Genomic DNA, 13,972 nt, shown 5'->3' with positions numbered 1-13,972 from the left:
ATTAAATCTTCTCACTCATCAAAAGAATGAAAATAGCCCTTCTCCTTTAGCTTGTATACTCTGAGGTCATTTATACATCCCTCGAGGTCAAAATGTCGAGCTTGGGAAACCTTCAACCTATAAATCTTTACTAGGAAATCCTGCACCTTTTCTAGGGTATTGTTAGGAATCCCACAGATATTGAGAGGGGGGGTGAATCAATATCTAACCGGTAATTAGAATTTCTTAACTTAAAACATGCAGAACATATTATAACAGAGTACCGGTATTCAAGAAATAATGCAATAAATAGAATCAAGAACATCCACATGAAAAGCACACCATAACACAAGGATTTTAACGAGGAAACCTCAGTGGGATTTGTGACCCACAATATTCACTCACTGGCCAATAAGAGAATATTACTTACAATAGGGGCCTACACATGTAGGAAGGCCAACTGCCTAGAGCTCACTGCTCAATGGGAAGTCTCATTGACTTACAATATGGATTATACAAATCCATTATCTTGTACTGCTTTATAATAGCATCTATAATGCCAAATCTAGTACCAGGTGCTACTCTTCTTCTTACATAAACCTTTTAGCCTATATTTCGCATAATAGGTCTGCCTTATATTTTTTTCTTTTTCTTTGCTTACAAAATGTCTACAATGATCTCTTTTATATATAAGAGTCATTTTACAATTTCCAAGTCAGCTTACAAAGTTTTTACAATAATAAACAAAATATAATATAACAAAATCCTGTCGGCCTCTGTGCCAGTATACTTCCTTTCTTTGTGTCGATGCTGATGTCCTAAGTGTCGGTGTAGAGTGTGATTTGTTGATGCCGGTGCACTATCTTGTCAGTGTAATGCCTTGTTGGTGCCATAGGATTGCAAGGTTTTCATCAATGACAAAACCTTCAATCACCTACAATGTCTCATTGGAGTGTGCATATGCCAAGAATCTCCCCCTTTGGCATTGATGGAAACACTCATGAGAAATTTCAAAAGTGTATCCAAAAATTATCCAAAAAATGTGAAGTCCAAAAATGTTACCAAAAATGTGTGTGCTCCCCCTGAGCATGTGATTCCTGTGATGTTGAATGTTATCATCCCACTACTCCCCCTTTGGCATCAATGACAAAGCTTGTCAAGATGTCAGTAGAGTTTGTGGTTTCAACCTTGTAACTGGGTAGTTAAAATTTGAAATAGATCCACCAAAATCAAGTTTATACTCTCCATAAACTTTTTACTATCTCTTATTGTTGTCTCTATTCTCTTAACTGTACCGGTGAGATGCTACAAGTGCTTTGCCGGTGTTTTCTGTCCCTGAGTTCGTACCTTAGATACTTCCTTTCGCAGTGATGCTAGATAGTCCAATCTTGGACTTAGTTTTAATCTTAGATGCTTTGCCTTATTCACTATTATTTCTTTCTCTCTTTCCAATTTAAGTAAATCTTCTTCAAAATTTAATATCTTCTCCTCAAAAACTGATAGTGTATCTAGTGAGTTAACAAAATTATCTGCAAGTTTATTGATCTCATCCTGTACCTTGCTCATCTTCTTGTCTATATCTACAGTCAAAAGGTTTGTCTTATAGGTGTCTTTGTACAGAGTTTTGTACTCTTTTAATAAATTACACAATTCCGGTAGAAGTGTGTCAAAATCTCTATTACACTTATTTATTTGCTCATCAAAGAATTTCTGCTTTTCAATTTCTACTTTATCTTTCAATGTCTCTTCCTTTATTTTCTCAATGTTTTCTATGATATATTTACACAAGGTATCAATTTTCCCTAAAGAATCTTTATTGTCTATATTACAATTAGGAGCAATTACCTTCAAAATTGGTATGGTGTCATCAATTGCCTTATAAGCTTGTGAGCTGCAATCTGTTATCTTTTTAATTGAGTCTAATAGTACCTTAGTCACATTAGTTGATTTTTAGCTTGATGATGAACCAACATTCTGAATATCGTCAGTGGAAGTAACCAAGCTTTTATTGACCTCTGGTAGGTCTGTTTGTGTCTACATTTCCTTAAGCAATGGTTTTTCTACTTCTCCAGTTGTCGGTGGCACTGTTTCCTTATGAACCTGTTCCTGTTTCTGTTCCTGTTGTTGTTCCCGTTGTTGTTCCAGAGCCTTTTTCTCTATTTGTTTCTTTGTTTGTTGCATTATCTCAGTCTGGGTCTGAGTCTCTACCTTTTGCTCTTTGTCTTCTGCCAGTCTCTCCTATGTGTTATCAGTTAGCTAAGCTACTGAAGGCTCACTAGCCATGTCAGTCTTATCAGCTGTATCTTTGTCTACCACAATGTTGATCTTTTGAGTATCAACATCCACAGTATATAAGACTTCAGGATTAGGATTACCATCCTCTACATCCATACTTTCAGTTGCCGGTTGATCTTCTGTAGCTGTTGTTTTTACCGGTGGAGTAATCAAAGGAGGTGGGGGTAAGTTGTCTTTAACCTTGATGCTAGGTGGTCCACCAACTTTACCTTTACCCTTGTCTCTTTCTTTCTCATAAACTTTTATAGGTTTGGGGTTCCTATATTCTTCTTGTTTTTCTTTTTCTACAAGGAAAATGTCCCATGCATTTTCTGTCTCCTCAGTCACCTCATTAACTCTTCCAACCATTAAAGCAATGTGTCGGTGTGCAGTAGAAAATACTGACCGGTTGGCTTGAGCAATTAAGTCATCAATTTCTTTGGGTGAATTCACTGGATATACAACAAGTAGCTTTTCAATCTTTATTTTCTTGTCTAGTTCTATTACTACTTGTCTTCTTGCTTCCAGTCTCTTAAATAGTTCATCTGGAATTTCATTTACTACTTCCATCAAAAATTTCTTATACATATCCATATGCAATATAACACTGTTTTCAACTTATTCTTTTTCATTAGTTGTTAGAGTGTCATATATTTTCTCTATATTTTTCAGTTTCCCTTCCTCTGTTATTTCATTCAACGATATGTCAAGAGGGGCCAAGTCCTTATTTATCCTCTTCTTCTTTTTGGGTGTCAATTTCTTCTTCTTTGGTGTAGCCTTTCTTATCGGAGATCTCACTGCTTGTTGTTTTTATCTTGTCCTCCTGGGTGAGGGTGTGGTTGCCAGTGAGGGATCTCTTTACCTTACAACTCTCCTGAAAGTTGCAAGCATGTCACTTTTCGAAGAAGTACCTACCGGTGATAGGCCAGTTTCAGGTTGTGCAACTACTAACTCATCCTTTGTTATACCAGTTTGCTTTAACACATCTTCTTTAATGGTCTTTGCTTGTCTAGAACCTTTTCTTACAATTGCCTCAACCTTTTTCACTCTTTTCTTTGATTGTATTTGGCTTTCAATAGTTTCTACACTACCAAATATTTCTTCCTTAGGTTCTCTAGGGGCTTCCAGAAGTGCTTTAGCATAAGTTTCAATTATATGATCATATGTTTCGTAGCCCATCTCTGTTACCCAAACAGTCCTGGGGATGACTGCTTCCATCTAGATCTCATCCTTCTTGATTACAAAGCATATTTCATCCTTATATTTATCAACAATCTTTTGTGATAACCTGATTCTTTTCTTCATTTTGACTTTTAGTGCTTGAAAGAAATCATGAATATTGTTTTCCTTATCTTCTCCCATATTATTGAATAGTTTGGTTAACTGTTTGCCTACCGGTATATCATATCCAAGTTCTTTGTAGCCTATATTGGGAACTTGCTTGGTTATATGTAGCATCAGACATACTAGCAGATTTCCAAACCTAAAAGTTCCTTTCTTGTCCTTCTTAATCTTTCCAAGGTTGTCAATTAATTCATCCTTTAACCACTCACATACATCAATCTTTGCATTATCAGTGACCATATCATATGCACTCTTAATGTATAAACTTGAAACTGAATTAAGTCTATTTGCATGAGTAGCTTTATACCCTAATATCATGCTGATAAATCTCACATTAATGTCTGTTACATCATTTACTCTTAGGGACCTTTTATCGAATGTGGCACCAGTTAGGTTTGTAACTAGGTCATTGGATACCTTCTTAGTTTTGTCTGGTCTTTTACCAGTGGTCGGTAACCCTGTGACAGCTTTCACAGCTTCCTTAGTGATTTTGTGGATCGCATCTAGCCAGAAAAATTCACCATGTACCCTGCTTAAGACTATCCTAATCACATCCTTGGGGAATTCAGGAATGCTAAGGATCTCTGTAAATCCTAGGGTTTCAATGATCTTATGTTCATCTTTTATATTTCTGGATTCATCACATATCACATTTTTAAACATGGTTTTAATCTCTTCGTCTCCTAATTCCTCAATGTTGCAGTGGATGTAAATTATGGGGTCTTCAGCATAAACAACTCCCTTAGGAATTTGGGAAAAAGCGCCTAAGGTATCATCTTTCTTTGCTACCACGGGAACTAATTGAAATACGGGCCTAGGTCTTTTTATCACTTTGACAATAGTAGGGTTTGCTATATATTCAATTGCAGAGGTGGATGCCATGATAAAATACCTTTTACTGCCTTTAGGATGGATGATTGCTTGAAGTGTTCTTGCCTCTTGCACGAAAATGCCTTAGCTCAGAATCTTCACTCTCTTCGTAGGTTTGAAATCTTAGTGAAATGAAATGGAGCCAAAACCTCAAATTTATAGTATCTTTTTGCCATCTACCACATTAAATGCATGCCGGTTAAGTATTCACTTAACATTGTCTGTCGGTAACAAGTAATTTCCAACTTCTTATCTCTAGCCAAGGGAGTAATAGCACATGTGTCATTAGATTGCCAAACCCTCAAGAAAACTTTCTTCAACTTGATGAAGAACTTCCTGCCGATGGAGCATTGCTCTGTCCTGCTGGTGAAGCATCACTCTATTCTGCCAGTGAAGTATTGATTGGTTCTACCGGTGGAGGAGTATTCCCAATATTTAGATCAGCTTTTCTAATCCATTGTTTTGAGAATTCTTGCTTAACCTCTTCAACTTTTTCTTTGCCTTTCAAGCTAGAACTTTTGTTGTCTACCAATGATCCTTTACTTCTACAGAGTTTTGCAATATGCCCAATCTTGTTACATGCATAACACGTTACATTATTCTTCTGAATAGCTTTCTCATAACCTATGTCAATTTGTGTTCTACACTGATTAGATAAATGTCCAAATCTTCCACAAACATAACATCTCAGATTCATTCTACAATTTTCAGAGTTGTGACCAACTTTGTTGCATTTTGAACATTGACCGGTGGGTGTGTTGATATTCTGATAATTTCTAGATCTGCATTCATTTTCTCTATGACCATACTTATTACAGTTAAAGCATTTTCCATTGAATTTATAAGCATTTGGTTGTCTTACTAGTTTGTTGTGATCCTGAGTGTTTGCAATACCAGAGCTTTCACCAACTTCAAAGCCAATTCTAGAAGTGTCACCTATAGGTTTTTGATTCTTCAGCAAGGTGCCAAGTTCCTCTGAGCTTTTCTTGAATTTTTCTTTATGTTGATTTGCAATTTCTAATTCTCTTTCTAAGACCTCTTTTTGTCTCATCAGTTCATTGGAGTCATTCTGAGTGTGCATCAGATCTGTCTTCAACATGTCATTTTCATAGCTAAGTCTCATGTTTTCATTTGCTGCATCACTTAGTCTTCTAGTCAATTCTTCTTCATTCTTCTTCCTATCCTCAATCTCTTTACAAAATCACATAGTCATATCCTGCATCTCATTCTTTGTTGTCATGTTCTCTTGTTTCAGCTTGCTTATCTGATCATTAAGTGATTCCTTTTCATCATTCTCATTTTGCAACTTTTCACAAAGTTCTCTTCTCTTATTTCTTGCAACAGTAAGATTCTCTTGAAGTGCCTGAATGATATCCTGAGCTGCCCTTAAATCATCTTCTAGTTTGATATTTTTCAATCTATCTGCATCATAGTCTGAAAGAGCTCCTTCCAGTTGCTTCATCAGATTTTCCATCTTTACCGGTGTCAAGATCTTCAACAAGCTATTAGGCTTTTGAAAATAGAGGACCAAGCTCTGATACCAATTATTAGGAATCCCACAGATACTGAGAGGGAGGGGGGGGGGTGAATCAGTATCTAACCGGTAATTAGAATTTCTTAACTTAAAACATGTAGAACATATTATAACAGAGTACTGGTATGCAAGAAATAATGCAATAAACAGAATCAAGAACATCCACATGAAAAGAACACCATAACACAAGGATATAACGAGGAAACCCAGTGTGGGAAAAACCTCGATGGGATTTGTGACCCACAATATTCACTCATTGGCCAATAAGAGAATATTACTTACAATAGGGGCCTGCACATGCAGGAAGGCCAACTGCCTAGAGCTCACTGCTCAATGGGAAGTCTCACTAACTTACAATGTGGATTATACAAATCCAATATCTTGTACTGCTTTACAATAGCATCTATAATGCCAGATCTAGTACCAGTTGCTGCTCTGCTTCTTACATAAACCTTTTAGCCTATATGTCCCATAATAGATCTGCCTTATATTTTTTTGTTTTTCTTCGCTTACAAAATGTCTACAATGATCTCTTTTATATATGAGTCATTTTACAATTTGCCAAGTCGGATTACAAAGTTTTTACAATAATAAACAAAATATAATATAACAAAATCCTGTCGGCCGCTGTGCCGATATACTTCCTTTCTTTGTGTCAGTGTCGGTGTTCTGAGTGTCGGTGTAGAGTGTGATTTGTTGATGTCGGTGCACTATCTTGTCGGTGTAATGAGTTGTCAATGCCATAGGATTGCAAGGTTGCCATCAATGACAAAACCTTCAATCACCTACAATGTCTCATTGGAGTGTGCATATGCCAACAGGTATCACATTCTACAGTGAATTATTCAAAATTGATCACCCTAGGGAGAAGTCTCTCTTTCTTGTCTGTTGGAATTTGAATCCTCTTCATCCACATTAATTGCCAAATTAATTCAATGAATGCTATCCTAGGAGAGACAAAAAGAAACAAAACATGGGGTGCTTGCTCACACCCGTATACCCTGATAATAGTGTAGTTGCCATACAAAAAGAAGTCCCCAAAATTGTGGATGAAATCTCCCTCTAGATACACCATTTCTTCACCCCTGCAACTCCTTATCCTCAAAATTTTAATAATATTCTTTGGTAGCCTTGGCAGCCTTACTCCAAGCCTTCACAATACCTTCATGACAAAGTGATCAAAGAAGACAGAGTAACTACCAAACCTGGATCCTTTTTCCCACACCTGAGTCCACCTTTGTACTCATCATGGAAGACCTGTGTGTGGATCATTTATCCTTATTGTCAATTCTAGACCCCAATAAGCCCTGTTTTGATAAAGAATCATATGGAATAATAAAGAATAGTGCCTAAATTCTAGCTTCTCTTTTCTATTCCTTGCTTCCTTTAATCCCTCATGAATCTTATCATGGATGATAACTGCAAAATCATACAACTCATTTATTGAGGGGTGTTGGATATTAATGGAAATTGTCATGAAATCTATGGGCATTTGAGTTAGCCCATAGTCTACTTTAAGCACCTACCCTAATGCATAGTAGTTTTTAACAAAATAAGGGTCAAATCACTCTAATCTAAAAGGATCTCAGATGACAAGACATAATTTTATGAGTTTTTGTAAAGTTTATTAATCAAGTGAGGAACAAATTCCTTTCTATACTTGTCCTTTTTATACTGGTAATTCATTTCCAGATTACCTCTGTTGATTTCTTTGAGGGCAGACCCATCTAAACCAAAACATTCTACAATAGCCCTATGTGAAATGTCCAATAGGACATAGCCATCTTTTGATCTTATAGTCCTACTTGGGGGATCATAGGAAACAACTAGCTCTCTTATTAACATTGGTTCCACAAAGACATTCGACACCACTTTCTTCCCCAAGTTGGGTGTCCAATGATTTGACATTGGGACAGGTTTGTCTCTATTGCCACAAAAGGAATAAAATACATCCCACCCTCTCTCCTTTGTGATTGCATCTCTTTGTCATGCCTCTTTGTCATTGAAGGCAATTCTGATGTTGTCATTCATAGAGGATCCCTCAAACAACTCCAACAGGACTTGATGGAGGCTTCTTATTTGTCTAGTTGGTCATCTTTTTGCAGCCTCCTCTAGCTTCCTTTCAACTTCATGTTGCAATTCTTCTGCTATCATCTCAAGAGCAAGAGGGGTAGTTGGCATTGTTTATGGTTTCTTTACCTGAGCCGATGACTCCCCTTTAGATGTCTTTCTAGGTCTCTTGGGAGCTTTAGGAGCTGACCCTTTTGCAGGAGTAGTTTCCCTCACTTATTCTCTTATGGGAGTAGTTTCCCTCACTTCTTGCCCTTTTGCAGGATCAGTTTCCCTCACTTACTCTACAGGAATGCCTCTCTACGAGGTTTGCTCTTGAGGAATTAGGTTTTCCTCAGTGGGTGGGTTCTCAATCACAGGGGCACTTTCTATAGGAGGATGGGCTTTAGTGGTAGGTATTTCAATGGAAGATTTCTAGGCAACCCGTCTCCTCTTTTGAATTGGTTTCCTAGCTTTAGGAGGGGGGGCAGGCTCATCTGAAGACTCACTGTCAGAAACAATAGTGATAGTCTTTCGAACTGTCCTTTTTTTTCTCTTCACAACTTTTTCTTTAGGAGGGGAACTTGCTTCGACTTCTTCATACATTTATGGGGAAAATTGAGGGCTTGGTTCAGTAGCGGGAACATTTGCAATTACTGACATAGGCAAAATTACATCAAGGGAAATATCATGAGTAATTTCTGGCATTGTAGAGCTAGCGCCAACTTCAAGGGTATTCTCAGTAGTGAGAGTAGAAGAGTCCTTGACAAGGGAGGCCATTTTCATTTTTAATAAATGAAGGAGAGCCTGAGAAAATAAAAAATAGATGCAAACCCTACAGACTCTAGGGAACACACACAAAAGCTCTATGTATCACAACTATAACAGTTTAGCAAATGCACAAGGATGGTGGAATAAGTAACTTATTGGTTTCTTTTGCTGGGCTGAATTTGATGGAGGACATGTCGATTTGTTGAAACTCGCTCAGGGATGCTCTGAATTTTTCTTCGGATGCAAGTTATGAGAGAAAATCGATGAATTTCTCTTTTATGGTGGCACAATTAATTCATTTGTGCTATACAAAGCAAATTGATGGCGCCAAATTTGAATGGTCGAGATTTCCTTTGACAACCTTCGAATGATGACATGGCATTTATTAGATTGTCCTTGGCCAACTCAGACCTTTTCAAAATTCATGTCATTTGAATCTTTTTATGATTTCATGCCATTTACGATCTTTGCGGAATAAGCCTTCCTTAGACTTCTTTTTATTTCCTTATCCTGCACCACCTTTTTCTATCTTGACAATCCTCGTGGGATAAGGTCCTTATGTATTTACCTTTATTTTTTATCCCACGACACCGAGAAACATTCCTCTCACCCTTGCGAGATAATGTTTTGCCATCTCTTTTTTTGTCGGCACCCTTTTATCCTTATCCTGCAGCACATTTTTCAACGTTGTCTCTTCTCGTGGGATAAGGCATTTGCATGTCTTCTGATTATCCTCTTATCCTACATTGCTGATAACTCCCTATTATTTCTCACTTGAAAGTTCCTTTCCTTGATAATTTTACCTCGTGTGAGATAAGTCTCTTGAGCTTTTCCTCTCCTATCCCGCGATCCATCTCTTATCCCTGCAGGAACGCGTAGGATAAGAGATCATATAAATCTCACCTTGCAATCCCTATCCCGTGACCATCACTGAGTAGAAGAAATCCCTTGTAGGATAAGATTTTTTGTTTTTACCTTGTTACCTCTTATCCCATGTCCTCTTTGCATCAGCCTATGAGCATTGCGGGATAACATTACCTTATAACTCCGAGTTGTTTGTTGTCCCACGGGCCCATCTAGGTGTCTTAAAACCATTGTGGGATAAGAACTTCTCTGCTTCATTATATTACCTTATCCCACATGGTCACACTTCATAGTGATAACTACTACCATATCTGCAAATATTCTTTATCCCGCATGAGCCTTTTGCCTATATGAAATGATTGTGGGATAAGGAACTCTTTGTTATCTTTGTCTCCTTCTTATCCCATAGGGCTTTATCACAACCTCAAAAGTGTCATGGGGGTAAGTCTTGTTCTTTGAGCTTTATGAATTCCTTATCCTATGTAGTCGAGACCTTTCACTGAAAGGCATGTAGGATAATATTTCACTGTGTTTCCTTTGGCATGCTTATCCCACACAACTATGAGACTAAATCGGGCACTTAGGTTGATCATTTTTAGCACGCAAAGACTAGCTGAGGGTAAAGTGACCATGCGTGGGGGCCTTCCTAGGTAATTTTTAAAAGGCAAAACTACATGGACACTTAATACTTAGGCATATAATTTAAAAAATTAAAGCGACAACCTCAAGGGGTAATTCATAGTGTGTGGGGGTGGTAAATGAACGACTAAGGGCCCCTCTGATGACAACTTGCAACAAGGTCACTGGCAAATACAAGTCAACAACAAAACATAACATTGCCTGAGAGAACAAAGGGAAAATGTTAAAAGCTCTAAAACCCTTTCCAAAAATCTTAGACCCTAAGTTCCAACACACGGCCAGGGGGCAAATAAAGCCAATTTTAAAATCTTCCAACACACCCCAAATTGTAGGGGTAACTTGAAAGAATTTTAATTTATTGATTAACGAGATTCCTTATGTTGAGGAGGAGAAAAGGACATTGATTGGTAAGATTGATTCTTTTCAAGGACTTCAGAAGTGGGACATTCCCATCATCTTGACAAGAGAGGGGCAGATTAAAGATTCAGACATGTGGAAGTAGGGTTTCAAGGATGCCAACAACACAGTTTTGAATTCATTGGTTGCAGACCCTGTCCAAGGTGATTATTATCACAATATTATTGATATGATCATGGAAGTAGACATGATGTATCATAAATTCACCTTGGAAGCCGCAACAGTGCCAACACATAGGATAAAAGATGCGATAAATAAGCTTCAAGGTTTAAGAAATTTTTCTGGCATGTGGATGAGATCAATACCCTACATAAAAAATATTGTACTATAGAAGAAGAGCAACCTGAAGAAGAGGACTAGTCTGAGTCACTTCCAGTTTTGCACATCCTACTTTTTGGATAGGTTTCCTACTTGGGATGGGATGATAAGAGAACTCATTTTCCACTCATCAACCCCCAAAGTACATGATAGATCTAGTGCCCAAGTATAGTTGACCCTGACAGAGATGCTATAGAAGAACGCCTCTACATTAATGAACATCGAGCCTACTAATCCAATCCCCAAAAGCTATCAAATCTATCGCCTACATTTAATATCTGGGAATTTTGAATTATGCAATGTAAAGATGCCTTAGGGCATAATATATCTTGTAGGCAATAAATTTTTGACATGTGTCTTACTGGCCTGAAGGTTGTCCTAGCACCCTTGTTCTATAAAAGGGAAATCAGGGCCATGCAAGGGGATTAGGAATTTTTTTGATTATTATGTACTAGGGAAGCTTTAGAGAAATATAATGATAGTTATTGTTTTGCAAGTTCAGTGAGCAAAAGAGTTTATCATGAATGTATCAATCCTATTCTGAAAATGAATAAAGAACATTCATTTTCTTGCTCCTATCTCTTGTGTTATGTTGTATGGGTTGAGATGTTGATGGCATTTTTAGCTTGTCTTCTCTAATGGGGAATGTGTGTCTCTTGATGGGTTTTATTCCAAGTGAATGAATTAAATTATGTCTTGAACACTGCAACATTTATGTGAGAAAGTGTGAGGAAGTTGTGGATGCATTCTCAATTTTACAACTTTAAGAAAGTCTTATGTGTTTAGTATTGAATCTTATTGTTGATAATATGATATTGTTTGTCATTAGGCCTTATATTTGGCTATGTATTCCCTATGAATAGGCACTGGTCATACTCTTTTAAGTTTCAAGATTATTCTTACATTCTTATTTCACCTTTTATATTTCAATTTTTCAGTTTTTCTGCAATAGGATTAGAAATAGATTAGAGCCAACTTTCAATGCAAGCAAGAGTCATATAAGCTAAGGTTCAAGCCATAATTTATAGTATATAACCTACTTTCCTTGGTATATTTTCATTGAACACATAGTGCAATGTTTGTTTATATGAAGCTAAAATGTTGTATAAAATTGCAATAGGGATACCCACCTAGGTCCTATAGAGCTTGAAGAGTAGAAGATTGCAAATTTCATACTGAATCTTGTTCATTGCCCAAATCCAATCCTAGGTCTGTTTATGAGTTAGTGGCTATTTCTCTAGGATTTAGGATCTGTTGATTTGGGAACCAACTGAGGGTCTTATAAGCCTCAGATTGGGTCAAAATGTGTAAATCTTATAGATTTGATGAAAGCATAGTGTATATCTCTTCACAAGATTTCCGATGATATATAATAATTAAAAATCCAACAGTTAGATTGAAAGATATGGCATCCAGAAGTTGTGCTGAAAAGAAAAATTAAAATATTCCAATGAATGTCAAAACCCATTTTGGGCATATTCCTGGCATATTCCAATATAGGGAAATAGGATACAAAAGTTGTCGACCTCAAAGGTGAGGGGGGGGGGGGGGGGGGGGGAGTTACACTTTCCAGAACATTCCAGGTGGTTAAAATTCACAATATAAAGAAGGAAAATGAGGTTTACACGAGGATAGTTCCAATAGTGCATGTAGATCGTGGCTTTGGCTTGCAGATTATTGTAATGAGAATACCCATGTGGTTGTTGCATGTTATTTTTTGAATGTTGTAATTTCCTTTTATTGAGATAATAGAAAACAAGTATTTCTTTCTTGCATTTTCTTGTCTATTTTCTTTGTTTCTGTTGTGTGTTTGGGTTTATAAAGGGAGCACCCTTCATCACAATGTCTCATGAAGATACCTAAGAAAATATATCTTGTTGTTGAAATTGTGTGTGGGAAAAGTGGTGCGATGAAATGGAAAATATGAATTCAGGACTAGTCCACACACCAATGGGACTCTTGGTGGAAGTTATGGAGCTATATTGAATAACTCAACTTCCCAAGGGATGTTCCATTGTTCTCTATCTCACAAGACCCCTCAAGGCAATGCCTTTGCTCTCAGATCACTGAGCAAAGTGACTTAGGGATGACAATCATGAGAATGAGGGATGTTTGATCAATCTAACATGAAGGCAATCCTAAATGTGCATCATATTAACACACATGAATTAAACTAGCATGTATATGATGATAAGATGAAAGGATTAGTAAAAGAACTATCCTAACATGATACACTAGCTTAATATGATTATTTATGATAATAGAAATACTTCTAAAATGTTTATTAGATTATTTCTATTCAAAGAGAGACTAAATGCTTGATAAAATGACTAGATATGCTTAGTAAAATGCCTATAAGTGTGATGCTAAAGACTTGGATATTTTGAAGAAGGAATGGGCTCTATTTATTGGGAAAATAGGGCAATGGATGGTCAGGATTGGATGATCTTATCAAGGGCCAGGATTGAAATTTATCAATCCATGCACTCAATTCTCACCAATGAAATGGTGACAATTTGTTGCCATATGTGCAGAGCATGATGACATGATGATATTGTATGTTGTCATTGATGTCAATATGCTGAAGTATGAACCGGTATATTGTAGTAAGCTAATTGGCAAGAGAATTGGTATAATGATGTAAACCGGTATATGTGAAAAAGTGAAGCAGTATGTTTGTTCAAGGTGAACCGGTATGTTGGAATGAGAACCGGTATATGGAAGTTTTGTATCGGGGTTTCATTCAGCATGACTACCGGTTGGTAGTCTTAGCTTCATGGTTTCCGGTTGATGCATTGCCTATGTGATTCAACCGATCACATCCTATGATGAGTTAGCATTATAATGATGACCAAATAGTGTTGCCACGTCAGCCTTGTGCGCGTGAAGGATTTCCTTAAGGATCTTGCATGG

The sequence above is a fragment of the Cryptomeria japonica genome, chromosome 1 (assembly GCF_030272615.1).
Source record: "Cryptomeria japonica chromosome 1, Sugi_1.0, whole genome shotgun sequence".
NCBI lineage: Eukaryota > Viridiplantae > Streptophyta > Pinopsida > Cupressales > Cupressaceae > Cryptomeria > Cryptomeria japonica.
The sequence above is the reverse complement of the archived record's forward strand: the minus strand, read 5'-3'. Positions refer to the sequence as shown.